Source organism: Heliangelus exortis, chromosome 5 (genome assembly GCF_036169615.1).
Source record: "Heliangelus exortis chromosome 5, bHelExo1.hap1, whole genome shotgun sequence".
NCBI classification, from domain to species: domain Eukaryota; kingdom Metazoa; phylum Chordata; class Aves; order Apodiformes; family Trochilidae; genus Heliangelus; species Heliangelus exortis.
This window is the reverse complement of record NC_092426.1, coordinates 2,526,044-2,553,953: the sequence shown is the minus strand read 5'-3', so window position 1 is coordinate 2,553,953 and position 27,910 is coordinate 2,526,044. Positions and strand designations below refer to the sequence as shown.

Here is a 27,910-nt window from a genome sequence, read left to right as displayed (position 1 = left end):
GTGGTGTTACCACAGAGGTTACTCCTTGTCCCAGGGAGGCTGGCATTGGGCAGGTTGGGAGTTGGATCTTGATGCTCTTTATGGTCCCTTCCAACCCTAACCACTCTCTGATGCTCCCCGTGGGTCTCCAAATTGTGACCCCCAATGGATCTCCCAAGTTGTGGCCCCCGTGGGTCTCCCAAATTATGGCCCCAATGGGTCTCCAAGTCATGGCCCCCAATGGTTTTCCAAGTCGTGGCCCCTGTGGGTCTCTGAATTGTGGCTTCGTGGGTCTCCAAATTATGGCCCCCTGTGGGTCTTCGAATTGTGGCCCCCATGGGTCTCCAAATTGTGGCTTCATGGGTCTCTGAATTGTGGCTTTGTGGGTCTTCAAACTGTGGTCCTCGTGGGTCTCCAAGTTGTGACCTCCGTGGGTCTCCGAATTGTGGCCCCCGTGGGTCTCCACATTGCAGCCCCCCTGAGCTGAGGCTGTGCTGTGCGGGCCTGTGGGTGCTGAGCTGGGGGGGGTCCCCTGTGGGGGGTGATGGTTTTGGGGAGGGAGGTGTGAAATCCGCTGTGGGGGAGGACAGGGATGCAGCCCTGGGGCTGTTGCTGAGGAGGGGCGGCTGCCTCCTCCTGCACATCCATGCGTGGGGAGGAGGAGGAGGAGGAGGAGGAGGAGGAGGAGGGATGGGAATGGGCAGCGGAGCTGTTGGCTGAATGCTGATCAGCTCCTCTGGAGCCTGCTCACACCCACACGCGTCCCGGTGCTGTAGGCAGGGAGGCAGCTGTCATTTTTTGTCATTTTTAGCTTCAGCTCAGCTCCAGCCACCCCCCTGCCTCCCTTCCTCCTCCCACCAGTGACCCCCTCGCCGAGGGAACTGGGGCAGAAGTGACTGGGACACGGGCAGACAGGGCACAAGGTGACGGATGTCACTCCTCGGATGAACATTGAGATAATTGGGTTTTCCCTCTTGGAGCAAATCTGTGCTGGCAGGAGCAGGTGGGGGGACCTGTGACGAGGAGATGGGGATGCCTGACCCCTCTCCTGTCAGAAGGGGCTCTTCTGGATCACTCCAGGAACATTCCTGCCCTGTTTTGGCAGGCTGGGTGATGCTGAACAGCTCTGTGGAGGATGCAGATCACTGGGCTGCAGCTCTGCATCCCGTGTTGGGTCAGTGGGTTCCTGCAGGGACAGGCTGTCACTTGTCATGCTGCTCCTTGGGAGGGGGCTGGGATAGGGGGGGTCACCACAACACGTTGCAGTGTGGGAGGAAAGGTTACAGTGGTGCCTGTTGCTGCTGGAAAGGGCTTATCCTGACCCCCTTTTGCTCAAGGGAGCAACAACTTCTCCCCAGCTGTCCTGTGCTCTTACAAAGGTGCAGCCTGTGAGCTGGGGAATTTTTGGTGCCTCACACCTTCGACCTTACATATGGGGGGCAGCCACATCTCCCACGTGGTGCTGAGCATGGCCCAGTGACAGCTGACAGGAGCTGGGGACTCTTTGCTGCTGTGTTGACATGAGCCATGGGATGGATGCTGTGAGCACCTTGCTCCTCTTGCTGGTTCTGAAACCCAGAAAGTACTGGGTTAGGGTTAGGGTTAGGGCCCAGTACCTCCTGGCCCAGCTTTCTGTAGAGGATCAACCTGTTTGGTCTGTGCTGACCCAGAGCAGGAGCAGAGCAGGATCCATCTCTAGGTGTTCCTCAGCCAAACAAGTGACACCTAATGAATGCCTGGCCCTGTTTGTAAGGTTTGGGCTTCACCTTCTTGCCTCGATCCAGGTGCAGCCAAGGCACTTGCTAGGTACAGGCATGAGTGGACAGTCTTCTATCTGAGGATGCTTCAGGTTCAGTCCTTGTGTTCTTGGTTAGGTTGTTTTTTATTTCCTTGAATGCTCAGCTTTTCTTTCAGAGCACCTTTTCCCAGGGGAGAACTTTAGCAACGTGGTATTTTGTTGATACAGCTGTGGGACCGTGGCCTTTTGTGAAATTATGATTTTCGTGCAGTTTCTCTCAGATTTTTTGGAAATCAGAAGGTGAGGTCACGCCTAACTGGAGTGAGTCTGTGTTTATTCAGGGATTTACTGCTCTTCCCTGAAGGTTTAGGGGACAGAAAAGAGTCTGTTGGGTCAAATGTGGCAGTTTGGTATAATTGAAGCAGAGATTTCATGGCCAGAGCTCAGTCTGCTCCCTGGGATGCCGTGTAGCAAAATCAAGAGGAGATGCTGTTGCCATTTCAAGCTTTATCCTGGTTGGGACTGGGCATTAGGAACCAAACCACCTGCAGATTCGAGCCAGTGAACCTTCTGCAAAAGCAGCTGGGTGTCATTTTTGAGGGGACAAACTTCCCAAAAAAGGTGACAGTCCTTTTTCCACCCGATTTATTATTATTTTTGTTACAGCGATGAGCGGTCGTACCGGGTACCTATGGCTCATCAGCTCTTGGGTTCTCTGCTGCCATTACAACACCCCTCAGTGCAAAATACTCTTTGGGCTACATCTGTGCTCTTCATTTCTGACCCGAGGAGACTGTGATCCTCTGTGTTGACCCTGGAGTGCCTTGACGAGCTGTTGTTCTTGAAAGCAGCATTCACGCCTCAGTACGTGATTGCCGGGCCCTAGGCAATTGCTGTTAAGTGCAGCGTGCTCCTCTTTGGAAAGGAAACCAAAGGGCTTTTTACAGACCTCTTTGGGAGCTGCCCCAATTTTTCTTTTCCTCTGACAGAGTGCTGATTGTGTGGCTCTCGCAGATGAGGGTTTCAAAATAATCTGGGCTGAGGCACAATCGAACATAATTCAGGGAGCTCGGATTTTTAAGCCGGACACAGATCGTGGGAAATCCTCTCTCTTCCTATCTTCCTTTCAGGACAGCTGTTGGCAGAGGGGTAAATAATTCAGAAAGAAAGAAAGAAAAAAAAAAAAACCCAAAACATAAAGGAAAATGGGGTTTTAATCTGAATTGTCCCAGTTTTGTAGATATATTGCAGCTGTCTGGATTTTATCCTGACGAGCTGGAGCGCTGCTCGGCACGTCAAAAGCAGGAACACAAGATGGAGCTGAATCATTTATTCTTTGCACATTTGAGTCTCTCTTGCTTTTTGCTGGGAAGTGTGTGGGGAGGGCAGGCTCAGCAGCTTGCTAATGGTTTTTTATAGATAGACAGATAGATGTGTGCATGCACGTGTACAAATGGACTGGAAGAGACCTCCAGGGTCACACAGCTATCTCTGACAGCCCTGACATCCCATCCATCAGCTGATCAAGCTCTGTCTTAAAACCATTTTGCCTTTCCCAAGGCACAGGTCTCCCAGAAAGTTCATGGGTTTTGATAGTAGCTTTTAGGCAGGTTTGAAAGCTTTCTGGGTCAGGCAATAGAGAGGCAGTGATGTGGTGATTCTTGCCCATCTCTCATGGTTCTGTCTGGGTGTCCTCTGCAGGGTTCTTGCTACTTCTTGCCCCACGCCACTCCCTGGGGTGGGTCATGCCTGCCAGAGGCTGCTTTTGTCTTTGGGGTTGGTATCCTGACTGCAGCAAACAACAACCTGGATTTACTGGGCAGGTTGCAGAGGTCAGTGTGTCCCCAGTGCTTGGTGGTGCAACCTCCTGCTCTCTTTTCTGGCAGTCAAGCCAGAAGATTCCCTCTTCTTTGGACTGGGATGATGGCTTCTCTTTGCAGGGACTCCTGGGCTGTGCCTCTCTGCTCCACCAGCAGCTCTTTCACATTCCTTTTGCCTTAAACCAAGGCTCTGGGTCGGGCCCACTGTCTGCTTTGCCTTGACACTGGAAGGGAAGCAGGTTAGGCAGCCCCTCCAGTTCCTCCTGCAGTGCAGCAGAAACAGCTCTTGACTTCAGTGGAAGATAAATAGTGCTTCCAGTTACACTTCTGTGTGGGATTTTCCTGCCCAGGATGGGATTGCCCAGGCTGAGGACACAAACTGTCCTCAGATTGCAAACCCCTGCAGTGTCTCTGCACAGATTGCAGCAGAGACCAACCCCAGGAGCTGATGTTCCACACTCTGTTAAATCAGCTGTAATCATGGTTAGCAGCCAGAGGCTAATTAGCAGAGGTACTCCCTAGACCTCAGCTCATCCAGGCTGTCACTAGCACAGATGGGATAAGGGATGCAGGGAGAGCTCTTTTTAAAGACTCAAAAAATCCTGCATCTGGGGTGAACTGAGGGGTGGAAACCACAGCCGTGCCTCTTAGTTCCTGCTCAGGGGGACAGCAGGCATCAGCCCCAAGACAGGGACATGCAGACAGTGGTACTCATTAGCTTGCTTGGCTGGGCTCTGGGTTAGCTGCCAGAGAAACTTTTGTGGGGTTTTGTTGAGGCACTGAGCTGCTGTGGGGTCCCTGGGAATTCCTGCAACCCACGGAGCTTGTGGGGAGTATCCAGGGAGCTGCTGGATGACAAAGAGCTGTTTGCCTTTGCAAAGGGAAATATTTGCTGCTAAAACAGAAGCACTGAGAATCCTTCATCTTTCCCTCTTGCCAGCAGTGCACTTTCCCAAGCCTTGGTTTGATGACCTTCCTGAATCCCACCACCCTTGCTCCATCACCTGCCATCTGCAGCAGCAGCAGGGTCCCTCCTCTCCTTCTCTAGCTCTGCCAAACAACCTTCTCCCTTGCTCCATTTTCCTGTGGCCAAATCCTCAGGGTGGCAAAGAGACTGTGAGATGCTTTGAAATCAGAAAAAACAACAAAAAATACCCCACAAAACAAAGAAATGTCACTGGGGTCCATGGATTTACACCAGTTTGTGTCTCCTCAGGACCCAGAGGTGATGCTGCCTTCTCGTGTTAATTAATTTAGGGAAGAGCTTTCTGTCAGGTGGCTCTTTCCTTGGCATCCTCCTCAGTTAAGGGAGTAAAGAGCAAGCAGGAATATTGTGTTTATCACAGGTAACACAGCACAGCAAGTTCTACAAGGTGTTCTTGGAGCTCGGGTGGCACTTCATGCCAGGAGATGTCCCCTTGGATATTTGTAAATGGAAATGGGCCCAGGGCCATCTCAGAGCAGGTGTAAATCTCTGCAGCTTCATTGGTTCCTGTGGGAAGTCCAAAAATACCCAACAGGGAGATGCTGTGGTGCACCATCTGTGCTCAGCTCTCCAGAAGCTTTTAACATCTCAGCATCCAGACTGGAGGGGCCTCTCCAACCTCCAGAAAATTCCTGTGCTCTCTGACTCTCAAACCACCTCAATGCTTCCCACACAACTGAATCTGATTTTTTTTTTTTTTTCTCTTGGCCACTTTATGAATGAACTATGCCACTGGTTTGCTGCTTCTTGCTGCTCTTACTGTGGGGCAAGTCAGGAGCACCACAACCAAGGTGGGCAAAAAAAAAAAAAAAAGAAAAAATCAGCCTGTGGACTAATTCTTGTCTCTTTTTCGTGGAAATTTCAGCAGTGTGTCACCCAGGGATTCTCCTGTCACTACAGCCCTAGTCTGAAGAAAGAAAAAAACCAGGAAAATGAGGAAGCAGAGCAAACAGTGTTAAGTAAATGACATGAGAGTGAGGAAAAGGCTTTGCTGTTTATGCACCAGGTTTCACAAGGTGCACTGACAGCAGTGCAGGGTGGATCTTGGTTGGGAACCTGCTCCCAAGAAGCTTATGGGGCTGCTCTGTGTCACTTGTTCCCACTTTCCTAAGTAAAGCAGCACCCAAAAGGTCAGGTTTTTAAAGGGAAAACTTTTCTTGGTGTCACTTGCCAGAACCTGTTCACAGATGACCCCAAAATCCCACTGAGGAATCTTGCCACGTTTCTCCCATAGACCCAGAGAGAGATTTGGAGAGATTTTCATTTTCTTTCCTAACACTTGAAGGAATTTCCTGCATCCCTTGATGAACTTCCATGATCCACATTTACAGCAGAGTGCAGTTGCATGTGCTCTCCCCAGCTGCATGGCAGAGTAATTAAAAAGAAACAAAAAACTCCCCAACCAAATCAAAACATTCCAGCTCCCCAAACTGCTCTTTTGTCAGCCCTGTTCCCTGCTTGGTTTGTTCTTGGGCTGAGAAGTTCTCTCTGGCTGCAATATGCATCTTACCTGTTAAATTGGCTTATAAATAAGCCAGCTCATTCCCTGCTCCTTCAGATAGTCCCGTTGGGATGAGTTGGACAACATCTATTTAGAGCAAGCACATAAGCCAAAGGGAGCTCACGGGATAAATCTCTGGTGACCCCAGCTCAGGTGGTGTCCTAGAAGGCCCAGTAAAGGCCTGTGTGGCAGAAGGCTGCTGTGAAGTCTGCACTGGGAGATTTTATAGCAGCCTTCTGGTACCTGAAGGGGCTCCAGGAAAGCTGGGGAGGGATTTGGGACAAAGGCAGGGAGGGATGGGATGAGGGGGAAGGGTTCTCATTGAGATGAGATGTGAGGAAGAAATTGTGGTGGCTTGTTCCCACCATGGCTTTTAATTACTGCAAGCCCAGTGCCATCCCCAGCCAGGGAATGTGGGCCATGGATATGGATATGGATATGGATATGGGTATGGATATGGATATGGATATGGATATGGATATGGATATGACAGGGTGAGAGAGATGGGGAAGAGCATGGGGAGACCTTAGAGCACCTTCCAGTGCCTGAAGGGGCTCCAGGAAAGCTGGGGAGGGACTGGGGACAAGGGCAGGGAGGGATGGGATCAGGGGGAAGGGTTTCCAGATGGAAGAGAGATGAGAGGTGAGGAAGAAATAGTTTGGTGTGAGGGTGCTGAGCCCCTGTGCCAGGTTTCCCAGAGAAGCTGTGGCTGCCCCATCCCTGGCAGTGTCTCAGCCCAGGTTGGATGGGGCTTGGAGCAACCTGGGCTGGTGGGAGGTGTCCCTGACCATGGCAGGGGGTGGCACTGGAGGAGCTTTAAGGTCCCTTCCAAACCAGTCTGGGATTCTATGAAGAATAAATCAATGGTAAAGCTCCGTGGGTCAAGGTTTCTTGAATCCTCACAGATCATCCCAAGTTGTAACTGTGCTCTGTGAAGGATGGTTTGGTAAACCTGTGCTCTGGGACCAGCACTGAATTAAAATAGAATTATTTTAATTCATTAAAATTAAATTTTAATGCCTAGAATTAAAATAAAACAATACCAATGATGGTGATGACAGCCCTGAGGGGTGGCTTACTGGATGAGGGTCTGACCAGGCAGTCATGTAAAGCTATCAAACCTTCTAACAGAGAGATACACAGAATATCTAGAAACTGGGCCCAGCTCTTACCTCTACCAGTGGCACCTCACTGATGAATGCAGAAAGGAAACACCTCCCAGAGAGCAGAGCTGAGAACAGGATGTCAAAGGAGTCCCCTTTCCTCTTCAAAGGATTCACTTTCCTGTTCCAAGGCAGCTCTTGTTGGCAATCTGAACTAACTCAGATGTTGCCTTCAGAACTGGATGTGGGTCTGGGGCACAGCCTGACCTGCAGTGGCTGGGAAAGCTCAGCAGAGGCTCAGCTTTTTCTGACAAGCGCAGAATTTCCATCTAAAAAGAGTAAGACCAAGTTCATTTGGCAATTTTCTTGAGTCAGCTCATGCTGTAGCAGCAGGTGAGGTGGAAGAGGTCCTTCCTTAACTTGGGGGTGGGTGATGCCAAACTACAACAGAGTCAGGGCAGCATGGGCTAGATTTTAGGCTACATATTTGCATTTGATTAGCTATTATATTCCCTGTGTTACAGAAATACAGGGAGGAGGGTTCATAAGTGCCTGCTCAGTTCTGTAGCACAGCAGAAATTGCTCTGGAAGGGATCTGACAGCTGGGGGGGTTCCCATCTCTGTTCATTACTCCTTCCCCTCTACTAACCTTGCATTGGTCGATGGTTTTTTAAAAAGGGTGGGAGTGGGGTGCTGCTGAGGGATGTGAGCTTGTTGCCTGCAGTGCTGTGGGTGCCAGCAGCCCAGAGCAGGAGGTCAGATCCCCAGCTGGGATCACTGAGCTTGGCTCTGCTGAAGCAGATGTGGCAGCACTGAGCCACTGGAGTGGAAGATGGTGTTTGCAGCCTGGAAACCAGCAGGCAGAGACCCCCAGACCCTGAGATGCTGCTTCTTCCAGCTTGGAGAGGAGGTGTAGTGCCTAAACACCTGGGCAAATATCACTTAAATTCTTTGCATAAAGCCTGGAACTGTGGCACATCTTTCAACCAGTGACCTCTTTTCTTTTTTGTACAATCCCAAACTGGTTTGGGTTGGGAGGGACCTTAAAGCTCCTCCATTGCCACCCCCTGCCATGGTCAGGGACACCTCCCACCAGCCCAGGTTGCTCCAAGCCCCATCCAACCTGGGCTGAGACACTGCCAGGGATGGGGCAGCCACAGCTTCTCTGGGAAACCTGGCACAGGGGCTCAGCACCCTCACACCAAACTATTTCTTCCTCACCTCTCATCTCTCTTCCATCTGGAAACCCTTCCCCCTGATCCCATCCCTCCCTGCCCTTGTCCCCAGTCCCTCCCCAGCTTTCCTGGAGCCCCTTCAGGCACTGGAAGGTGCTCTAAGGTCTCCCCATTGCAGCTTCTCTTCTCCAGCCTCAACACCCCCAACTCTCTCAGCCTGGCTCCAGAGCAGAGCTGCTTCAGCTCTCTGGTCATCTTCATGGCCCTTCCTTTTTGGGGGCTTCAGACCTTTGCATTTATTTCCTTTTTTTTCCCTTTCCCCCAGCTGTCCCCCCTGGCTCTGTGCCATCTGTCCCCTCTCTTCTCACGGTGCCCTGGGGCAGGATTGTTTATTGTGTGGGATTTACCAGCAGCTCCTGGTTGTGCTTTCAGCTGGAGGGTGCACAATGCACCCGTAGCTTTGCTTGTTCAGTCCTTTGCTGCAGAACTGCAGCTGCTTCCCACCTGCAGCTCCTGGGCTATTCTCTGACAAAATCCCTCTGTCATCCCAGATAACCACTGCCCCTTCATCCAAGAAGCATTCAGTCACTAATTAATTCTCCTGACTTCACTGCTCTCCTCCTCCCTGCTCTTTACCTCTTGACCTTTGCAGGCATCAGCTGCAAGGGAAGGGAAGGAGCTGCTGCTCCTGGCCCTGCTCTTGGTACAAACTGAGTTATTTGGGGTCTCTGTCCCCTTGCCAGCTGGGGCTTCATTGTGCTGGTGGCTTTCTGCTTGGGGAGGACCTGTCTGGCTGCAGAGGCAGACTCAGAGGTCTGCTTTTAACTCCAGGTTGGTGACAGGAGAGCTTCCTTTTCCAAATAAGTTTCTTTGAACTTGAACATAACAAGTTGCATCTGAAAATGAGGAGGGAATTTACTTTGGGGGTGACAGAGCACTGGCACAGGCTGCCCAGAGGGGTGGTGGAGTCTCCATCTCTGGAGACTTTCAGAACAACCTTCCAGCCCCCACCATTCTGTGATTTTATGCTGTGCTCTCACCACTGGAATATATGAAGCTGGGAGAAGTGGGGGTTCCCTCAAACTTTCAGCCATTTTCTACAAGGTGCTTTTAATGATTTCAAGGCACAGACACACTGCTTTTTGGGGTCAGAGCCACCATTCCCTTCTTCCCCTTCCTGGCAGAGCTGAACTGTGTGTTCCCCAGGGTTCAGCCCAAAGCAAGGACCAAGTGGGAAGATGCTGGCAAGAGGGGCTCCAGCTCTTTGTATCACAGCAAGGAAAGGAACTGTGGGAGCATCTTCCTGAGGATGCTGGAAAAAGAAGGGGGGAGGAGGGGGCATCTCATGGCTGTGACCTCAGGTCAGTTCTCTCTGCTGAGGATTTGCCTTGTGCTCCAGGACAAATAATTCCTTATGCCAATAATTCCTATTGCCTTGTGCTCCAGGACAAATAATTCCTTATGCCAATAATTCCTATTGCCTTGTGTTCTAGGGCAAATAATTCCTTATGCCAATAATTCCTGTTGCCTTGTGCTCCAGGACAAATAATTCCTTATGCCAATAATTCCTATTGCCTTGTGTTCTAGGGCAAATAATTCCTTATGCCAATAATTCCTGTTGCCTTGTGCTCCAGGACAAATAATTCCTTATGCCAATAATTCCTGTTGCCTTGTGCTCCAGGACAAATAATTCCAGGACAAATAATTGTTTACCCTCCCTGTCTGTCCTTTCCCCCTCCAAAGCTCTTACATAGAAATGTCTGTTGAGCCCAGCTCTCTACCTCCTGATCAGGGTTCATGCAAATTCCCAACCCAGCACTGCCTGCTACACCTGGAGAAGCAGCAAGGATTTCCAGCCAGGCAGAGGACACCATGGATGGTCAGGGGGGGGAAATCCCCCCAAAAGGACATCATGGGAGCATCAGCCCCCTTCCCTGGGGAAAGCACTTCCATATGGAGAAGAGGAGGCTCAGGGGAGACCTCATCACTCTCTCCAACTCCCTGAAAGGAGGTTGGAGCCAGGGGGGGTTGGGCTCTTTTCCCAGGCAACTCTCAGCAAGACAAGAGGGCACAAGAGGTCTCAAGTTGTGCCAGGGGAGGTTTAGGTTGGACATTAGAAAGAATTTCTTTCTGGAGAGGGTGCTCAGCCATTGGGATGGGCTGCCCAGGGAAGGGGTGGATTCTCCATCCCTGGAGATATTTCCAAAGAGCCTGGATGTGGCACTCAGTGCCATGGGCTGGGAACCACGGGGGGAGTGGATCAAGGGTTGGACTTGAGGATCCCAGAGCTCCTTTCCAACCCAAATAATTCTGGGATTCTATGGTGCTACATGCTGTGTCTTTAACTGAAGTCACAGAGATTTAGGGGCATGACTGAAATGCTTTCTGGAGTTGGGTGTCTGAGCTGGTAAACTGGTGGGATGTGCAAACAGCATCGGATTAACAGTGTGCTGGGTGGGAGCTGGCCTTGTCCCTTGGCTGGGTGACAGATGCCACTGTTCCTGGGAACACAGGGCTCTTTCTTTGGCAGGCTGCGAGGCAGAAGTGTAAAACAAGCCTGGACTTTGATGGCAAAGCCAGTGAAGTCTTGGTCTTGCTGCCTGAGGAAGCAGTCAGAATGCCTTCCCTGATTGTCCTTATGTGTATTTCAGCCTCTTCCTCTTTTGGGTCTGTTCAGCCTGGAGAAGGCTGAGGGGAGAGCTCCTGCCCATGATCCAGGACTTCAAGGGGGGTCCAGAGCAGCTGGAGACTCCCTATGGACAAGGAGTCCCATGGACAAGACAAGGGGCAATGGGCACAAGGTGCTCCTGGGCAGATTCCCATTGGACACCAGAGGAAAATGTTTCCCCATGAGGACAGTCAGAGCTTGGAATGGTCTCCCAGGGGAAGGGGGGGATTCCCCCACTCTGGAAAGGTTGAAGTCTCAGCTCCAGGGGGTGCTGAGACATCTCAGAGAAACAAGAATCTGAGAAGGGTTGGAGCAGATGGGCCTTGGGGGCCCTTCCCACCTGACACTCTGTGACTCTTCAGGCCATTTTTAACCCACAGCTTTTTGGGAGGGTTTTTTCTAGGAGCAGCAGCAATAGTTCAAGCTGTGCTGTTGCATAAAACACCACCCAGCTCCACAGCTCAGACGTGGCCGAGTTTATCCTGTCTCCATCCCACAGGAACACTTCTTCCATCTTGGTGTTGCATTCCCAGGAAAATGAGGACCTGGAGGGGCGTTTGCCTCGCTCTGTGCCACCATCAGCCCACGGCTCAGTGAATCAGAGCAAGAAACAGTTTCTCACCTAGGAGATTATTTCTCACCTCCCCCAGAGCACAGCAGTTAAAAAAAAAGATAATAAAAAAAAGATAATAAAAAAATATCCTCTACCCACAAAGACTTGGGGGGTCTGTGTCGTTTTAAATGACACAGAGGGGAGACAAGAGCTGCACCTTTCTCTCTGCTCTGCTGGTGACAGCCCAGATCGAAGGGCAAGAAGGTTATTTGATCAGATTGACTGTGCAGATCATGCTGAGCTCCTGGAGCCAGCAGGCAGATGACCCACCAGTCAATCCATCTGTGGTTGGACAATGTTTGGGCTCTGGATTGATTTCCTGCCGTGGTGCTGGGGCTGTCAGATGGTGAAGGGCACGCTGAGAGCAGCTCCAAGGAGGATTCTTCCCCAGGTCCTGGCTGGCAGGTGACTTGCCCACATCTCCACTGGACAGACCCTGCCAAGCTGCAGGGGAAAAGCTATTTTGTTTAATTAAAGTGCAGTTTTCTTATAGAATCATAGAATCGTTTTGGTTGGAAAAGACCTTCAGGTCCAACCCTCAGCCCAGCACTGCCCCATGTCCCTCATCCCCACATCCCCAGGGCTCTGAAACCCCTCCAGGGATGATGGGGACTCCAGCCCTGCCCTGGGCAGCCTGGGCCAGGCCCTGACAACCCTTTCCAGGGAGAAATTCTTCCCCAGCTCCAACCTAAACCTCCCCTGGCACAACTTGAGGCTCTTTCCTCTTGTTCTTGTTAACCCAGCACTGCCAAGGCCACCACCAAGATTCTTTCTTCATGTTCATCATTAAGATCATGGTGCAGCACAGCAGGAACCAGCAAGCCACATCTTCTCAGTGTCACCCTGTGACGTTTGTGAGTAGGTGATGAGAGGGAAAATGTCAGAGGTGGTGGAGTTGGTTGCGTGGTGCTCCAGCTGCCTTTCAGCTCATGCCCCAGAAGGCCAGGGATTTGTAGCTGTCTGGGTGCTGGGAGCTGCATGGTCCATGGGAAGCACTGGGAATGAAGTCACAAGATGAAATTTCTAAGCAGGTGCTTTTTACCCCAGGCTCCTGCCCAATTTCTCTGCTGGACTGAATTGACAGAGATTCATCAAGTGATATTTCTTCCTCTCTGAGCTTGATCCTTTCCCCGTGACTCCTCTAGCAACAAGGGGAACCCACAGCCTGCTTCAGACCTGAACAGGACCTGAGGGATTGCCTTCTGCCATGACACAGCTGCTGAATAGGAAGGCTGTGGGGACTTTTGTGTGGGGCTGTTTTAGTGGCTGGGATGGTTTGCAACTGACCAGAGGCAGTGTCAGGGGGATGGCACCAGGCAAGGTGGTGACTGTCAGAGCTCCTCTTTCTGCAGGAGCACATGTGCTCAGCACTTGGCATCTGGGTTTGTCTTGTGATGCAGAAAAAGGAAAATTGGGGGAATCATTTTTGTCACGACTGCAGCAGGCTGCATATGGCAGGATAAAAGCCCTTCCTGCCATATGCCACAGCTCTGGCTTCTGTAAAGATGGGAATTATTACATTTGTCATGAGTCATATCAGCTCCAAGAGTTTTACAAAGCAGCCCATGGCCCCAGAGAAGTCTGGGAGGGAGGGACAGGCTTTTCAGCAGGGTCTGTTTGGATAGGACAAGAGGTGATGGTTTTAAACTAAAAGAGGGTCAATTCAGACCAGCTAGGAGGAAGAAATTTTTTAGTATGAGGGTGCCCAGAGGTTGCCCAGAGAGGTGGTAGATGCCCCATCCCTGGGAACATCCCAGCTCAGGTTGGAAAGGGATCTGAGTGACCTGGTGTCCCTGCAGACTACCAGGGGGTTGGACAAGGTGGCCTTAAAGGTCCCTTTCAACCTGAACCCTCTGAGATTTGGTGGCAGTTTGAGCAGTTTGATGCCAGATGGGTCTGCACTGGCAACATGTGCAGAACCTGAGAGCCCTGAGATGTAGCCTTGTGCCACCCAATGCTGTTGGGTGCAGGGATTTGTCCCTTCCCCATGGTGTGTGATGAGGCTTGAGAGAAACCAAACTACCAACTCTTGCAAGACTGGAGGGGTTTATGGTTGCCCAGCTCCAGATATGGCACCTGGCAGCACTCAACCCCAGTGATCCTGCCCAGCACCCAGCTGAGCCCCTGTGCCAGCAGCACACATCTCAGGCTTCCCCATCCCCCAGTCCCACAAGGGCTCCTTGGGGTTTTATCATTGAAGTGGTGGCAGTTCCTCACTGCAGAGAGGAGTCAGACTCTGATGTGAGAGGAAAGGTGCTCACCAGAAAATGTGGTGAGCTCATATTCAGTCAGGAGGCTGGAATTTGAGGGGTGGGATGCTGGAGTTTTTCCTCAGCCAGCTGGTGGACTGGTGGTTTCCAGCAGGGACCACCAAGGCTGTCTGAAGGGTATCAGGCACTGTGGTTTATTCAAGTGGGCATTCACTTCCAGGGAACGTGGTTTTATCACCATCTATGTTCTAAAAACATAGAAGGAAGGTTGGCATTTGTGCAGCGTTCAGCCAGTCTGGAAGAGTTTACATCATGGCAGGGTTCCTGAGCCCTGAGAACATCCACTTTAGTTGTACGTGCCCCAAAATATGTTTGATTTAAATTAAATCTAATGAAGTTTACAGGACAAATGTCATCACCTAGTGAGAGCACACGTTGCAGGGTCAGGTTTGGGGGAGCTCTGCTGGTTTAACCTGCCTGAGAGCCCTGAAAATGTCTGACCTATTAATAAATGTGCTCACCAGGGACCCAGAGCAGAGCCTGGATGCCCATCTCTGTGAAAAGCTTTTAACCCGGGCAAATTGTTTACAAAAATCAATATTTATTATGTTGGAGTCATTTTGTTTAAACAATTTACATGGTTTGGGGTCAGTTCTCCAAGTTGAGTTGTGGTTACACTCTGGAGGAGCCAAGAGATCTCTGACTCAAGCACCACCACAACCCTGTGCCCAGGGTCTCAGTTTAAAGCCAGATTTTGCCCCCTTTATTTGTTCCCTGCCCTCAGGAATAATGTGGTAGCTCCAGGTGATTTCCTCCTTCAGTGTGAGGTGGCTGGGGTTTGATTCTGACAGTTTCTGGGTAGGTGATTGCTACAGACTGGTTTGTGTAACCAATTTCTCACCTTGGCAGTTTTGTGCATGCATTTAAATGTTCATCTCCCTCTTGGTTACCAGGAATATTTTAAAAGGATGCAGCTGCAGAGCTGTGCCAGAAGGCATTGGTATTTATTCTTAGAATTGGTACCTAGATTGTCTCCAGGAAAGCTGGGTGGGGCTTTATACACAAGTGTGCAGTGAGGGGACCAGGGGAAATGGTTTCAGACTTGAAGAGGGGAGATTTATGTTGGACATTAGGAAGAAATTCTTTCCTGGGAGGGTGCTGAGCCCCTGTGCCAGGTTTCCCAGAGAAGCTGTGGCTGCCCCATCCCTGGCAGTGTCTCAGCCCAGGTTGGATGGGGCTTGGAGCAACCTGGGCTGGTGGGAGGTGTCCCTGACCATGGCAGGGGGCTTGGAACTGGGAGACCTTTAAGGTCCCTTCCAACTTAAACCATTCTATGATGATTTTTAATGTATAAGTTCAGAGTGGCAGATAATACAATCTATAATTAAATACCAGGAGCATCCCTGCCTGTAGACAAGAGGTATGGAACTGACTGGATGCAAATGTGGTGGGCAGGGGATGGAAAGGGCTGATTGTTCCACTGGGAAGCTTTTTGGCTCCAGCTCTGCTCAGCCCCCCAAGTGCTGCCTCCAGCACATCCTCTGGTGCCTGGTTCCCAGTGGCCTTGGTCAGCCATGCTTTGGAGGGACAAGGGACCATGCAGGGAGAGCTGTGGCTATACTGGTGCAGTGTCCCCCAAAGGGAGGTGGGTCAAGTTTATTTGTCTTGCAAAACAGAGATTTTCTTTTTCACATTCCATCTGGCAGCGTGAAATGTGTCCCCATGGCAGGGGGGTTGGAAGTAGATGATCTTTAAGGTCCCATCCAACCCAAACCAGTCTGGGATTCTATGAAATATATATTTTTTCTCTTGTGGGCTCATCCTGGGGCACACAGGTGACTCCTTGGGGGTTTTCCCAGGTGGAAGCACCCATGGTCCTGGTGCTGCTGCATTTGCAGCCTTTGGTGGCTGCTTTGCCAGGAGGCCTGGGAGCTCCCTCCCTGTGCTTGAAGAGAAAAGGAAGGGCAGGCCTAGGCAAGCTTTGCTTAATGAGCTGGGTTTCCCTTCTGTATTCAAAATTGGTTGTAAGTTTAAATAGAAACCTTTAAGTAAGTCAGAATCTTCAAGGATGAAAGCTGAAACCCAAAGGAACAGGTCCTGGCAGCTCTGTAACTTAAGTCCCTTCCCTTGCAGCATGCTACTGAAAAAAAGCCCAAATTTCATATTCTAGAGAAATATTAGAGACACTGTTTTCCTGCAGCATTTATGTTCAGAGCCTTTGTTATTTATTCCTTCCAAGCTGTTGTGAGGAGCATCTGTGGTTCTAAGCACAGTGCTTGTGCTGTGAAGCTGATGGGTGAGGTGAGGTGAGCAGGGATGCTGCCTTGTTCAACTTTCTGCCCCAAGTGGGGTGGTACAGATGGGCCAGAGAATTCTGGGCAGCTGTGGGACAAACCCAGGTTTGTCCTGTGTGTATGGATTGTGAAACCAAGGGACCATAGAATCCCAGAATCATTTGGGTTGGAAAGGAGCTCTGGGATCCTCAAGTCCAACCCTTGATCCACTCCCTCTGTGGTTCCCACTCAGTGCCACATCCAGTCTCTTCTTCAAAACCTCCAGGGATGGAGAATCCACCCCCTCCCTGGGCAGCCCATTCCAAAGCCGTGGCAGGGATAACTCCAATTGAGTGCCTGGGAGCTAATTAAGAGTCAGGGCTAATGAGCTCAGGCAGAGCAGTGGGGCTGATCCCACTGGAGCAGAGCTGTTGTTCATCAGGGTCTGTGTGACACCCATGAGTGTCACTGCACCCTTCTCCTCTGCCCCACCTTAACAGACCTCATGAAACCAGTATCTTCCAGAGCACCTTTGAACACTGCCAGGCCACATGAAGCCCCTCTGTTCTGTGCCCAAACTGAGGTTCCCTTTCTCCTGAGCAGGAGCTCCTTGCCCAACCCATCAGGTCCTTGCTCCTCCTGACCACAATTAAGTAGTAAAGCTCAGCAGAGCTTCTCTCCTCCTGCTGCTCAGGGAGAACAAAGAGCATTTTCACAGGCTGCTTCCAGCCCTTGCCAGCACAGCACAGCTTGGTGTGTTTGCTTTCTGCACCCAGGAGAGCTTTTCCCATTCTCTTTAAACTTTGTTGGTGTCACCACGGAGCTGGAGACAGGAGGGAAGAGCTCCTGAGACATTGGGAGCCTCTGGCTCTGCTGGCTTGGAAGCTGAGCTTAAAAACAACCAAATCACCTGGAGCCCCCAGAGTTTCAGTCCCTCAGGGGAGTGTTGCAAGAAACTTCTTTGCCCCCTAAGGGAAACCAGTGCCTTCCAACAAACCCTTCAAGGTAGTGGAAGGGATGGGGCTTTTGCTGACTTTGCAAAATGAGAGGGGGTCCCTGGCTGCCTGCTGAATACAGATTGCTCAAGGCCTGTTTAAAAAAAAAAAAAATCTGTAAAAGAGATGAAATTTGTCACATCTGCCTGCATTTGTATTTTTGTGGTATCAAAGGGCTTTTGTGTGTGAAGATAAAGGGTGCCCAGCCTTGTCTGAGGTTTGAGGTGCTGCCTTCTGATCCCACAGCAGCCCTGTTACAAGGCAGCTTACAACTTCAACCAACCATTTGATCCGCCTTCTGTGAGCAAAACCTCTTCTTTCCCCCCTTCCCTGCTCACATATTTGAATTACAGGAGTTGCTTCATGTTTTTTCCTTTACCTTGACAGCTCTCAAGTCAGAAATCCCGTGTTCCCCTCGGGTTGTCTCATTCCCATAGCTGGCAGCAGCAGCAGCAAGACAGACATCATGGTGATGGGCTTCTTTTATTATGATTATTTTATTATTATCTGAGTTGGAAGGGACCCATCAGGATCATCAAGTGTGTAGGGCACACACACTGTGTAGGGCACCCCCAGGATCACACTCTTTGGTACATGGTGTGATCCAACTCAGCATATTCTATGTTTCTATGATAGGATATTATTTTCTAGAGGTATTGACTGATTTTGTGGCTCCTTTCCTCCTTAGGCTGATTTTTCTTTAAGGTTTTGGGAGCACTTTTTTTTTTTTTTTTATTTCCCTCTTAAAAAAAAAGGAAAGCTTACTACTGAAGTAAATGTGAATTATTTCCCCCCCTCCCTTGGTACTTCCTGGATCCTTCACTTCTTCAGAAATAATCATCAATGATTCAGTGGGTTCATTAACTGCTTTCCTGGTGACACTGAGATGTATTGCTCAGCTCCAGCCACTCAGTTATCCTCCAGCTCTGGCTCTGGAGCCCACTCACCTCCCCACTCTTGGTAGATACCCTGACAAGTCCTTCATGACTTCCTAATTAGCCATATGTCTTTCCTTATTAAAGAATAATTTCTTTAAAGGCACTCAGCTCAGCTCTTCCAGAATTATTGATTTATTCTTTCTTCTTTGTTATTAATGGGTCTACAACCTTCTCATGATCCATCCTGTTCATTGGAGTAGCCTTCCCAGGAATGACTCTCACCCTCCCCTGCCTACACCCTTCCTGCCTCCAAGTGTCACTTTGTGCCTCTCTCTGGGACTTATTTTTCTGGAAAATCCAAGTGTGGGCTCTCAAGAGGCCACTTCAAACACATCTGCTGAGCTCGAGGGAGTGGGGTTTCCAAAGAGCTCATTCTTGGAGCTGTGAGTTGAGATCCTCAGAGGTTTTTAGATCTTTGCTCTTGCTGAATTCACATCTTTGCCCTTGGCACCTTGCTGGCTTTGGCTCCTTCCTGCAGGACCTGGTGTTAAACCACAGCCAGCAGCTCCTTGTTCCTTCCTGCCTTGTGCTGGGCCCCATTGCTCTGCTCCCAACTGGGATAACAGGAAAGGAGACCAGAGATCTGGAGCTTCTGCCTCTCGGTGCCCTTTCAGTGCTCCTGGGCAAACAGAGGTGTTGTGTGGGTTTTGTTGGGGTGTCCTCTGCACAGGCAGGGAGGGCTGGGGACCTCAGGGGGATGTCTGGTTCCAGAGCTGCTTCCCACTCAGCATCCCCAGAGGGGAAGCAGCCTGGTGTGTCCTAAGGGGTTGTGACAAAAACTTAGAGAATCCATAAATTATTTTGGTTGGGAAAGTCCTTTAAGGTCATCAGATCCAACCCTCACCCCAGCAGTGCCAAGGCCACCCCTGCCCCATGTCCCTCATCCCCACATCTCCAGGGCTCTGAAACCCCTCCAGGGATGATGGGGACTCCAGCCCTGCCCTGGGCAGCCTGGAAGAAATTGTTCCCCAGCTCCAACCCAAACCTCCCTTGGAGTTTCCATTCCTGGACTGGAATAATGGGATCATTTTGGGCAGAAAAAACCTTTTAAGATCATCAGGTCCAACTGCTCACCCAGCACTGCCAAGGCCACCACTAAGGGGATGGGGATGGGGATGGGGATGGGGATTGGGATAGGGATTGGGATGGGGAAAGGGATTGGGATTGGGATTGGGATTGGGATGGGAATGGGGATGTCCAGGCCCTGACAACCCTTTCCAGGGAGAAATTGTTCCCCAGCTCCAACCTAAACCTCCCCTGGCACAACTTGAGGCTCTTTCCTCTTCTCCCATCCCTTGTTCCTTGGGAGCAGAGCCCGACCCCCCCTGGCTCCAACCTCCTCTCAGGGGCTTGCAGAGAGCCAGAAGCTCTCCCCTCAGCCTCCTCTGCTCCAGGATCAACACCCCCAGCTCCTCCTGTTTGAAGGTGGAGTTTTGGTTATTCTGGGAATGAGATCCTTTCCCATCTCTGTCCTTCCCCATAAATCCTGTTCCCTCCTTGTTTTGAAGCCTCTGTAGTCCAGACTGGTGGGTTTGGGTACCAGCACTCTGGGTACCATCCCATTTGGGGAGCAATCCCAAATGCAGTGCTTTCCAACATGAGAAGCTTGGATCCAGATGCAGGGCCTTGTACTTCAGTGCCTGGAGGAGGGAGTTCCCAGGCTTCAGAGGTGGATTTACTGCATTTTTCCTGCCCTTGAGGGGAGGTCTGAGCTTCCCTGCTGTGCTCTAAGTGCTTTTCTGAGAGCAGCCACCTCAGCATCTCTGCTGCTGTGGTGTGTTCCCTTCCCAGTGCTCCAGTATCCATGGTGATGGGAAGTAGCTCTAAAGTGGTGCTTCAAAGGAAAGAGCAAATTCTGGTCCTTGGACTTGCCCTTTGATCTCTGTTACACCTTCCCTTGGTTTTCTCCAAGAAAGAACCCTCCCCTGTCCACACAGGCAACACAGCTTGGATTAAATGCACAGGAGCTCAGTGCTTGCAGAGCTTTGCCCCTGCCAAGAGGGGCAAGAGGAGCTGCCCTTGGAGAAATCCCAAGTGTAGAGGTAGGAGTGCAGGAATCCCAAGGGCTTTGGCAGTGGCCTTGCTCTGCTGAAGAGCTTGGAGCTGCCTGATCCCCACACTGATACCCCCGTGGGCAATGAGGTGGGAGCACCTCTGCTCAGGCAGGGATGTTCACAGAGGGAAAAAACTCTTTTGTTTGGTAAACCAGCTTTGGTCTTAGTGTTTTAGTACTTCAAGGGAGGTCCAGAGCAGCTGGAGACTCCCTATGGACAAGGAGTCCCATGGACAAGACAAGGGGCAATGGGCACAAGTTGCTCCTGGGCAGATTCCCATTGGACACCAGAGGAAAATGTTTCCCCATGAGGACAGTCAGAGCTTGGAATGGTCTCCCAGGGGAAGGGGGGGATTCCCCCACTCTGGAAAGTTTGAAGTCTCAGCTCCAGGGGGTGCTGAGACATCTCAGAGAAACAAGAATCTGAGAAGGGTTGGAGCAGATGGGCCTTGGGGGCCCTTTCCACCTGACACTCTGGGATTCTCTGAAAACTTCAGATTAGGAAGGAGTTCAGAGAGCTCAGTGCTGCTGAGAGCACCTTGTTTCTCACGTGGGCTGGCTGGAGTCTGCAAGAGGCTCATGGCTGAAAGCAAACATCTGGAGTGGTGCTCTCCAGAGAGCCTTTTCCCATCCTGTTGGAAAGGGAAAGAAAGAAGCAGAAAGGGAAATCAATCTATGTACATCCTGATTTCATTTCCCTGCTGCTGGGTGATACCAGCAATCGTATCACAAGCAAAAAAGCATAAGACCAGTGATTTTTTGTTTCTGCTGTTTGCTGAAGATGTGCAGGAGATCTCAGGAGAGTGGCTGGCAATGCTCAGGTCCCTGAAGTGCAGGCTCAGGGCATCCTTGTTCCACAGAACATCTCAGGAAAGTCAGTGTTTCACTTCCATGCTCATCAGGTGCTCAACGTGAGCTTGAATGCACGAGCCAAGAGCAATGTTTAGGAAGAAAAACCAGGAATAAAGAGCATTCTCTTAAATATATGATAGAAAAATGGGGAGAGGGGGTTGCTGGGTACTCCAAGGTTCAGTGGTGGGTGTTGTAGTTGCTTGAAGAGATGATGATGAGTTGGGATTTATTTGGTCAAGTCAAGAAACACCCCAAATCTGGAGGACGATGGTGGTGTGGGGCATCCACATGTCCAGGGAGCTGGAAAGTGTGGTTGTGGCACACAGGGAGAGTGGCTGGAGTGGCTTCAGGGAGTGAATTAATATGGGGAGAGGAGAAGAGGAGGTTGGAGGGGTGTTTGGGTTGCTTTTCAGTGGGACTGTGTGGGTTTTTGCTTTTCCATGAATGCAGCAAAAAGTTTAGTGCTTAAATTGCAGCAGTGGAAATGGGAAATTTACTCCTCTCCCAGAGCAGGCTTTGGGATTGGGAGTTTTGGCATATGGGCAATGACCAAAATAAGTGCTAATGCCATCTCCTTCAACAGGTATTAGCCAGTATCCCATTAGGAGCATCAGACTGGGACAGATGGTCTGAGGCTGAGATGGTCTGAGGCTGCCCAGGGCAGTGGTGGAGTCCCCATCCCTGCAGGGATTTCAAAGCCCTGGAGATGTGGGTCTGAGGGCCAGGGGATAGTGGTGGCTTTGGCAGTGCTGGGTTACCAGTTGGACTGCCTGACCCTAAGAATCCTAGAATCCTAGAATGGGCTGGGTTGGAAGGGACCTCAGAGCTCATCAAGTCCAACCCTTGATCCACTCCCACTGCAGTTCCCAGCCCATGGCACTGAGTGCCACATCCAGGCTCTTTTGAAATATCTCCAGGGATGGAGAATCCACCCCTTCCCTGGGCAGCCCATTCCAATGGCTGAGCACCCTCTCCAGAAAGAAATTCTTTCTCATGTCCAACCTAAACCTCCCCTGGCACAACTTGAGACCTCTTGTGCCCTCTTGTCTTGCTGAGAGTTGCCTGGGAAAAGAGCCCAACCCCCCCCTGGCTCCAACCTCCTTTCAGGGAGTTGGAGAGAGTGATGAGGTCTCCCCTGAGCCTCCTCTTCTCCAGCCTCAACACCCCCAGCTCCCTCAGCCCTTCCTCACAGGACTTGTGCTGGATCCCTTCCCAGCCTCCTTGCTCTTCTCTGGACCTGCTCTAGCACCTCAATCTCCTCCCTGAGCTGAGGGGCCCAGAACTGGACACAGGACTCAAGCTGTGGCCTCCCCAGCACTAAGCACAGGGGCAACACTGAGTACAGGATCTTTTCCAAACAAAATTATTCTGATTCCAACACTGAGATTTGGTGCAGTGAGGGGTAGGACCAGCTGCAGGCTGTAGGCTTTCAGTTCTGGTGCTGTTTCACATGGAATCATAGACTCACAGGATGGTTTGGGTTGGAAGGAACTTGAAAGATCATCTAGTTCCAATCCCCTGCTGTGGGCAGGGGCACCTTCCACTAAACCAGGCTGCTCCAGAGCCCATGCCAGCCTCCTTTCTGCAGGGACAGATGGTCAAGAGCAAATACCCAGAAGGAACACGAAGAGAAGAGCAATAATCTTGTAGTTATGTGGGACTTGGGATGTGCCCAAGGTAAGATTGGAGTGGGAGAGGAGATAACTGCTTTTAGGTTAATTCTATTGGGAGAGGCAGATGAGGTTTTGGGGTACCTTAGTCCACCCATCTTTAGTAGCTGCAGGTTCAAGGATTCATTAGGAAATGGCAGCAGATGGGTTGTCTGCAAATCCATGATGCAGCCCCACTTTGTGGAGATCCTGGAAGGATATTCATGCTTCCTCCCATCACAGGGAAGGCCGTGTTGGAAGCCAAAGGGAAGGAGATGCCACCTCCCATCTGTGCCTTTGAAAACCTCCCTTCAGCTATGTCTGTGAGTGCTTGCTGCTGTCCTGTAAAGATCTCACCTCTGGTCAGCAGTTAAAGAAGCAAAGGGCTGTGAAATGAGAAGCTGCTGCTGAGGCATCAGGCTGGGTTCTCTGAAAGCCACCATGCAGTGCCAGCTGGGCTCAGGTGGCCTTGGAGTCACCAGGAATGAGAGCAGGCAGAGCCACGAGGACACTCAGGTTGCCTGACCTCTCTGGTGTCAGCCTGCATAGAATCATGGAATCCCAGGCTGGTTTGGGTTGGGAGGGACCTTAAAGCTCCTCCATTGCCACCCCCTGCCATGGTCAGGGACACCTCCCACCAGCCCAGGTTGCTCCAAGCCCCATCCAACCTGGGCTGAGACACTGCCAGGGATGGGGCAGCCACAGCTTCTCTGGGAAACCTGGCACAGGGGCTCAGCACCCTCACACCAAACAATTTCTTCCTCACATCTCATCTCTCTTCCATCTGGAAACCCTTCCCCCTGATCCCATCCCTCCCTGCCCTTGTCCCCAGTCCCTCCCCAGCTTTCCTGGAGCCCCTTCAGGCACTGGAAGGTGCTCTAAGGTCTCCCCATTGCAGCTTCTCTTCTCCAGCCTCAACACCCCCAACTCTCTCAGCCTGGCTCCAGAGCAGCTTCTCTGGGCAACTTGTTCCAGCTTGCTGCTGCTGTTTGGAAGTTGGGTTTGTACCTCTGTGTGAAGAACATGAAGCCTCCTTAGGGTGCCTGCCCAATTGCCCCAGAGCTTTCTGCTCCACACTGCAGGAGCTCAGAGAGCTGGGACTTGCCCAGTGTCACACAAGTCCAGGACTTGGACTCCAGGTCTCCTGAATTCTGTATCAGGACCCCAGCTGCCCTCTCTGCTGGGATTTTTGGGGGCTGATGAGTTGCTGCTGGCAGCCCCAGTGAGTGCAGTGAATGCTGGCTGGGGGCTCTGATGGGGCTTTGGGCCTCTGGGTGCTGCTCAGAGCTGAGGAGCACAGAACAATTTCCATTTCTAAGCAATTAAATGTCAAAGCAAAGTCAAGATGTTGGCTTGCCATCAAACCTATTTATTACCCCACCAGCCTACAGCTCACAGATGGTTATTAAAGGCCACAGGAGAAGACAAAAGCCTGGTCAATCCACTCACTGCAGACAGAGGAATGGCCCTGGGGGGGGTTTCAGCCTTCTTTTTCCTCTGTTTGGGCCAGCACTGCTAAAAATCTTTGCTCGTGCAGTTAATCAGGTTTAAATTTAAACTCCAAACAAAGTAATCAGATTTAAAGAGTTAATGCAATAATGGGATGGAGGAGCTGAAGTGTCAGGAAGCAGGGAGGCAGGCTGGGTGGGGAGGCAGGAACTGGATTTGAAGGCAGAAAGCAGGAGTTCTGCAATGTGCTCCTGGCTGGGGACCGGGCAGCACCAGCACCAAACCCACTGCCAGAGTGGTTCCGTGGGGGAAAGAGCTTTGGGTTGACACCTCTGTACCCCAAAAAGTGGCCTTGTTGAGCCCTGGCAGCTTGGCCTCCAGGCTGATGGTCTGGGTTTGTTTGCAGTCCTGTGTGTCCACAGTACTTGTGTTCTGGCCAGGACACAGATTTTCACCCAGGAGGTCAGAACCTGAGTGGGTGCTGGTGTTGTTTTCACACTCACCATGGAGAAAACCAGGGGCTCAGGGGCCAGGGTTTGCCTGCTGGGACTTTGCTCACCATTTGTAGGAATGTCCTTGACATTTTTTTGATTACAAGAGATTTTTGCCAATCCACCCAAACCTTTCCCTGACTGGAAGGAGTTTAAAGCTCCTTGCCCTCATCTGGCTGTCCTTGGTCTGCATCAGGAAGGGCATTTCATAGCTCTCCCCTGGGGGGTTCCTTTTCTTCTGGATGGACTCTGGAACTCTTTGAGCCTGAAGAAGGGAGGTCAAGTGGAGCATTGGCCTTGGGGTTTGTTGGGAAGGTGGCAACAGGTTGCTGCTGCTCTGCTTTTCCTTCTTTCTGAGGGATACCAAACCTCTGTCCTGATCCCTCTGCCAGCAATTCCCAGTCCATCCTGTGGGAAATGGGCTGTTTGCTGGGTGTTTTCACAATGCACAGCTGGGCCTGAGGAATTCTGCAAGGAAAAAATAATGAGATGGTCTTGCTAGGGTGATGTAGACCCAAACTTGAGAGCTTTGGTGCAGCCCTGGGGATCAGCTCATCCTCACCAGGTGACAGCTGGGAGTCTTTCACAGCAAAGAGCTGAAACTGGGAGAGGGTTTTGCTGCTTCATGTGTGTAATTAACAGTGGCAATGACACTGTCCCTGTTTCACATCCTCATTTTGATGCCATGGGAGTCCTTGGGAAGAGCTGACAAGCTTGAGCACAGGTAGATGTTCCTTGAGCATCATGTGGAGGCTGCTTTGATGTCCACCATTCACCAGGAAGGTTTCTTCTCTGTCCCTAAAACTTTGGTGGGAATTCACTTGCCACGTGGCCAGCATGAACCCCTTCCCTCCTGGATGCAGAAGAGATGCAGGGATGAAGAGCTGGGTGCTGGGGCTTGGCCTGGGTGGCTGCCTGCCATCCAATTGCCAGATAAATCCAGGTGTGCCATGGTCACAGGACACAAAAACAGCATCTTGGGCCCCTGGTGACTGTGCCTCCAGTGCTGTGATGGGTGTGTGGCTTTCCACCTCTGGAAGAGGTTCCTTTGCCTCTTCTGAGGTCTGAGGGATGGTGAAGAACCTTCTCTTGGAAGCTGTTGCTGGTCCAGTCCTTCATATCCCATGGTTTTCCCAGAGGACAAAGGCTGCTCTTGGTCACAGCAGTGCTGGGGGTCAGAAGGTGACCCAGTGTCCAGGTTTTTCCCCTTCAGCAACTTTTGCTCTTGTAAATACATTTTTAGGCAAGTTAAAGAACACATCTCAGGTTCTACCTCTGCTGCACAATAGGAATTTTCTTGGGGGGGACAAACAGCAACAGCCAGAGAATTTGTTTGCTCTTGTTGGAGAAAGCAAGTGATGTTTGCCCCACTTCTTCTGTCTACATGAGGCCAAGAAACATCACTTCTCTTGAGGGTAACACCACATGTCTGCTTACTTTTGCCTGGGGAATTTCCATGACCCCACACAGCAGGGATTGGAGAGCTGGATGGATGCAGCACCAGCACACTCCATTGCCCACAAAAATTCAGGATTTAAGCCCATTTCTCCAGGTTCTTCTACTTTCCAGCAAGCCTGAGAGGCCCTAAAAAGAGCTTGTGCTCATTCCCACTGATCCAGTTGTCTTTTTATCTTGTCCAACCTCCTCCCCTGACCCTTCTTGAGTCCCAGACCTCTTGTAGAGGCAGCTCCCTCTCTGATGTGCCCTGAGATGGTCCCTGGAGATGGCTGCTTGGGCTCCCTTGCATCTCTCACTTCACCAACCCAGGAGAACCATGAGGAATTGCTACTGGGAAGGTGACCTGGAGACATGGAGACCACACTTGGAGCTGGCCCAGGAGCTCAGGACACAAGCTGGGAGCTTAAGACCCTGTTCCTTCACATCTGCTGCAGCGTGGGAAGGGGAATCCAGGGCTCAGAGGTTTTTTCAGGGTGAAGGGAAAATACCACAAGGAGCAGTGATCTAAGGAGGGATGAGCTGCCCTGGGGATTAGCTGCTCAGTAAAGGCAGGGTCTCAGTTTATTAACTGCCTTTCTCTCTAATTAAAGCTGTGCAGCCAATTTATTGCTTTTTAAAAAAAAAAAAAAAAACCACAACAATAATGCAATTTCAGTGGCTGTCTGAGATGTGGACATTGCCACTGCTGCTGGGGGTTATAACTGAGACCTGGATCAATAAAACCTGCAAGATTCACAGAATCTTTCAGGTTGGAAAAAACCCTTGGGATCACAGAGTCCAACCATCATCCCTACTCCACAAAGTTCTCCCCTAAACCATTTCCCCCAACTCCACATCTAAACGACCCTTAAACACATCCAGGGATGGTGACCCAACCTGGGCAAACTCATCCCAAATCCAGCCTTTCCCACAGGAAGGGTGGGAGGAAGCTGAACTCTTACCCTGGGGCCAGGGACTCCCCAGCCAGGAGGCTGGGAAAGAGAAAGGGGTTTTACCAAGGTGATGCTTGAAAAGGAATCCTTGGTTTCTTTCCAGGCTGGAGCTTTTGGATCAGTTCTGCCTGCTGAGGAAAGCCACTGCCCTGGTGTCTGCCTGAGCAAAGCCACCAGCCAGGGCCATCTGTGTGCCCAAGGGACAGCAATGATGGCACCAGGGGCTTCACCTCCTGCTTATTGCAGTCCTCAGCTCCCAAAGAGTTTAGGGGAGGTGGTGGGGTAGGATGGGGAAGGAAAGGATCCCCCAAACACAGGCTGCAGACACAGAGTGAGCCACATCCAAGATCTCCCATGGATCCACCTTGGGGCAGGTGGGAATAAGACAGTCTGGGCTGAGCTGATAAGGGCTCTGCCAGGATGGGCAGTGGTTTCCCTCTGCCAGGGTGGGCAGTGGTTCTGCTCCAAACACCTTTGCTGTACTATAAAAAAAAGAAGTGGATTTAACAAAATCCTTCCAGCTGGCAGGCAGCAGCCCAACTTTGAGGCTTTTCATGGAGCAAAACCCTAGGGCATTGCCCACCCCTGGCTGGTGGGAGGGAAGCAGGCAGCCTGGCTGCCTGGCAGAGGGGATGTCAGGTTGTTTTCCTGGCTGAATTCTCCACTCTCTCCAGCCTGACCTGGGCCACGGTCCCTGCTGGGGTGAGGCAGCCCCTGAGCCAGCTTTGGGTGGTGTGTGTGAGTCTGCTGTGTCACTGCCTGGGGATGGAGGAAGGTAAAAGAAAGGAGAAGGTTTGCAGGAGGACAGGTCATAGATTCATGGGATAATTGGGGTTATCAGGGCCCTCTGAAGGTCCCCCAGTCCAACCCCCCTGCAGTCAGCAGGTCTGAGGCTGAGATGGTCTGAGGCTGCCCAGGGCAGGGCTGGAGTCCCCATCATCCCTGGAGGGGTTTCAGAGCCCTGGAGATGTGGGGATGAGGGACATGGGGCAGGGGTGGCCTTGGCAGTGCCATCAAGTTGGTGATCT

General features: G+C 51.1%; 1 protein-coding gene across 5 annotated transcripts in view; it reads left to right on the top strand.

The window, feature by feature from the left end:
* The window catches only part of TRIM9 (tripartite motif containing 9), a 59,573-nt gene that overhangs the window by 1,155 nt on the left and 30,508 nt on the right, over positions 1 to 27,910 (top strand). The window lies entirely within an intron of this gene.